The sequence below is a fragment of the Sinocyclocheilus anshuiensis genome, unplaced genomic scaffold (genome assembly GCF_001515605.1).
Source record: "Sinocyclocheilus anshuiensis isolate Anshui unplaced genomic scaffold, SAMN03320099.WGS_v1.1 scaffold915, whole genome shotgun sequence".
Classification (NCBI taxonomy): Eukaryota; Metazoa; Chordata; class Actinopteri; order Cypriniformes; family Cyprinidae; genus Sinocyclocheilus; species Sinocyclocheilus anshuiensis.
This window is the reverse complement of record NW_015542378.1, coordinates 290,522-295,565: the sequence shown is the minus strand read 5'-3', so window position 1 is coordinate 295,565 and position 5,044 is coordinate 290,522.

The following is a 5,044-nucleotide window of genomic DNA, read 5'->3' as shown; positions in this document are numbered from 1 at the left end:
TATTTCTTGATATTTTAGAGTAGATGGCTGCTCATTTATTGGACAAAGCTGAACAGAGTTGTCATTTTTGGTGTCCTGCATCTAATTTCAAGACAGTGGATATGCACATAGACAGAGTTTCACCGTGATCGATGTAGGATGATGGCATGATATCAATGTTTGCGGTAGGAGGATGAGTAGGCAGAACAATGTTGGTTGAAGCTGAGTGGACAGAGTTTAGACGCGACTGGTGCTGTCTGTTTAACGGTGACCACTCTAGCATAGAGAAAGCAAGAAAGAGATTGAGGATTGTTTCACTTTAATTCCTGTTATGTGGGTGAAATTCCTTCACTGAACTAGAAGTATAAACAGGCCATTTCTGATACTGTGCTCCTCAGCTTTTAATCAGCTTCATCACGCCTCTCTGTATGTCTGAGTAACGCGTGATGACAGAGTTCATTTGAAGTTTCGGAGAGCTCACACCACACTGATATATTCTACAGTGAGTTCATCTGGGCATGTCAGCCATGTGAAACGGCAAAATATTTCCCTTTAGCTACACAGTTTACAAGTTAATATTTTTAAGCTTTATTGATGATTATTAATATAATTTATTGATGAATTATTAATAGCAACTGCAATCTATTTTACTTTTGTAAAGTGTTTTTAGAACCAAATATTTTTAAAGAGTGTTTTTAGAACCTTTTAAATAAAAGCCAAATGTAGGGTGTGGAATGTTTGTATCCACTGGGATTTAATTGGATGAAAATATTTTAGGCTATGTTCATGATATTATTTTTTTGGTTACACTTTTTACCCCTACACAGCCTTTGTCATATCACACAGTTTTTGGAGTTATAACATTTTGAGAAAAGACTGATTATGATTTTTGTTATTAGGATAGCATTAGAATAATATAAGAAATTATGAACTGTGACTTCTTTACACACACACACATATATATATATATATATATATATATATATACTTTCAGGCTTCAACAACAACACAAAACCACAATATAAGTATTAATAAAAGTAATCCATGCAGCGTGTGATATATTCCAGGCCTTGTTCACTCAACAAAACAAAGTCATATAGGTTTGGAACGACATATGGGTGATGAGTGAATTGTCTTTTCTGGGTCAACTGTTCCTTTAAGAAATACATTAGGATCAATTTTATCTTTCTATTGACTTTAATGCTTTATTAAAGCAAGTGTTTGGTACTGTACTTGGCATGTAGTTACTGTGCTTATGAGGGCATCAGGGTGTTTGATGTGGCTTGGATGTTCAGTCCAGGTGATAGAGTTTCATGGAGAGCACCAGCAGAAATATGGAATGGACTGCAGGAGAGTTGGCAATACTGACCCCCCGGAGAGAACGTTCCTCCTGAGCACTCGTCTCCATAGATGGAGTGAAGCCTGCAGCTGTTTCTAAGGGCGGGAACGCCTCTGTATTTCAGCAGGTCATTAAAATACGGTCATGATTACGCCCCTGCTGTCCCAGGCAGCCGTGGGGCAGAGGTTAAGGGAGGACTCTCTGATGGAGCTCCATCGTGGGAGGCCCAGCCTGACTCGTGATGGGCACGTGGAACATGAACGGAGACCAACAACTGAAGGCTCACCGCAGCAGTTAGTGTTTCACTCCAAGTGGCGAACAAGAAGAACCACACAGGGAGAGAAAGTAAAGAGAGGGAAAAAATAACAAAGAGGGATTTTAGCACAGTTCAGTCTGGATGACATTATCTCAGTATTTCATTTTCCAGATGTGACTCCAAGTTGGTTTATGCTGGTTAGTGCTTGTCTAGGACCAGCATTGCCATGCACCATAATAAATTATTACTTGACCAACATGGTGTTTCTGATCAAATTGGTTGCATTTTGATGTGTAGTAAGTTGTTACTCTGACATCAGGTTGTCAGTGAGGTTAAATGTTTCCTAACATATAGGAGCGGTGTACAGCACAGCCTCAGGTTTGTGTTCACATACTGTAGCTCTGCATTCTCAGCTGTTGGGATTCTGTCTGTCTGCTATGAACTAAAGCCATGTGGGTAAAGATGGACCCCCGAATTATCTCACAACTTCACAGGATAAAACACCTAATGTACAATGTACCATTCAATCCCTCTTTGTTTGACCAACTACAAAGCTTCTACATTCAAAGTAAAGGAATAATATTGGGCATCAAAAAATTATTTTTATGTTGTTTTATTATTATTATTGTATTTATTATTATTATTATTTCAATTATTTTATTCTTTATTTATACCAGATGAGTATACACAAACACACACACACACACACAATCATATATAACAATTTTCATACAAATTAAACTATTTTATTAATATACAAATTCATTTTTTATTATTATGCTCATTAAAACTTTTACATTTTTATTAACTTAGTTTTTTTTATATTTCTTTCACAAAATTCTCACCAGTTTTTTCTCGAATTCACTATACAATTAATATATTCTATATTTTTATTGTTTATATTAATTTGCATTCAATTAATTATTACTTACTATTTAGTTTTTTATAATGATTATTTATTAATAGTTCTTTTTAAATTCTCACCAGGTTTTTCTCCAATTCACTAAAGTATTTATGTATATGCATATGCGTATTTTGTGTGTATACATTGTAGTGAATGAAATCTAATCATTTCAACTGGGGAGAAATATATTCTTATATTATCTTCTCTTCTCTGTCTACATGGCATCACTAGTTTCTGTCATATATATATATATATATATATATATATATATATACACCTTGCTACGTGTACTGCGTTAGGCTAACCGAGACTTGTCATTTGCACTTATATATTGTTGCTCTTTTGTTAGTTTTGACTGCTTTTTTTGTCCTCATTTGTAAGTCGCTTTGGATAAAAGTCTCTGCTAAATGACTAAATGTAATGTAAATGTAAATATATATATATATATATGTATATGAGCTCTATATCATTAGTAATTCTACAAGATAAGTTCACCTTTTGAAAACGGGCTAATCAAACAAATGGCTCGCAAATAATTTTTTTGTCTTATTTAATGGCTGTTTAAATATTTTTACTGGAAAAAAGACAAACAGATTTATTTATTTGTTTGTTCATTTATTTTTATTCTGTGTTTCCTAGACAGAAACAGATATCGACTGAGCATACGGTAAATCTCAATTGCCTCCTGTGTCCCCAACTGCCATTCACTATCCTCATAAACACTCATCCTTCACTGTTCATTCACCTCAAAGAAAGCAGTATCAGGCTGGGATGGTGAGACAATCCACTGTTTTCAACCAACCCTCTCTCCCAAATTTCTGGCTGAAAGAGAAGCTCTGTTCCCTACCGGACAACATGGTGCAGATACAACAGGAAAAGGACAGTCTTGTTAGCAGCTACTCGAGCAGAGACACATGGCATTTCAGACGTACAGACTGAGGGGGTGGATGGATGGATGAAAGGGTGAAGAGACTGGAAAAATGTCGCCCTGCATATAGAGACAGACTCAAATGTTTTGGACCACAGATATGGACATTCCAGTCCTTTTGTTTTTTTGGATTTGATTTTGACCATAACTGAAGAATGTGAAAGGAGGGCTGGCCAAAATGGAGCGCATTTCACACAGAACTGAATCTTTCCAGACAATTGATGTCTGTTTTCTGGCTGAGAGAATCTTATTCTGCCTGGAATCTTATTCATATAGTTCACGGAAACTTTCTGGCCTGTAGAGATGGATATATGCTACAGAGCTCTATACATTTATAGGCTGCATTTTTCCATGTATTTCAGACAAACAAATATTTTCAGTTGAATTAACTGAAATAAAATTAACTGAAAACCATATGTCATGAGGTCCAAATGTCTGAGGCCACTAAATGCTGGTATTTTGAAATTGTATTTTCAGTACAAATTGTTATTTTTTTTTATTTGCTTTTTATACAAGGTCAACTTATTCAGTGTCACAAATTTGCTTAAATTTGATTAGCAATTCTCTATTTTACTTTTTTTTAATTTTTTTTTTACATGTAGCTCGTTTCTGCCACAGAAAAAATGTAATTTGTTTCTTGCAATTCTGAGAATTATTTTCTTAGAACTGCAAAAAAACAAAGTTTGAATTTCACATTTCAATTCCGAGTTTCTCTTGCAATTCTGACTTTTTTTCTTCCAAATTCTGAGTTTACATCTCACAATTCTGTTTCCACATAATAAAAAATAAAAAAGGTAACTTGTGGCTTTTCTCATAATTGCACATTTGTATCTTGCAATTCTGACTTTTTTTAAAAAAAGTCTGAACTGTAAGTTAAGTCGTAATTACCTTTTTTATGTTTATCGATTGATTGATTGATGATTGATTGATTTAATGGTTTAAACAATCCATTCAGACTTTAAAACATTTAAAGGGGTCATATGATGTTGTTAAAAAGAACATTATTTTGTGTATTTGGTGTAATGAAATGTGTTTATGCAGTTTAAGGTTAAAAAAACATTATTTTCCACATATTGTACATTATTGTTTCTCCTCTATGCCCCGCCTTTCTGAAACGCATTGATTTTTACAAAGCTCATCGGTCTGAAAAGCGAGGTGTGCTCTGATTGGCCAGCTATGCAGTGCGATGTGATTGGCCGAATACCTCAAGCGTGTGACGGAAATGTTACTCCCCTTACCATGCTGTGATGCCGTGTTCCGGCCAGAGCGACGAGACAAAAACATTAAAACCCATTATAAACGAGGCATTTTTTGCATCCAGTGGGGACATAATTACGGATTATAATGACTTATACTGTCTTTTTACGCGTTGCGTTGCATCGCGCAGCATAAACATAAAACCATGTCTGCATTTGTGATCGGAGAAATGACAAACAACAAGCGCTACTCTACACTGCTCAAAACTCGCGTTTGAATCGTCAGTGGCAAATTCTTTAAATATAAAAAACGTACTTACAGTCTGTGTGTCAGAACAGCCGGCATTGTAGTCTACTCTCCCAGGATCAGGAAACAGTCCTCCATAAAATGTGCTGCACACATCTGAATATTTGGGTTGAACTGTTCTGGAACAGTGTTGTA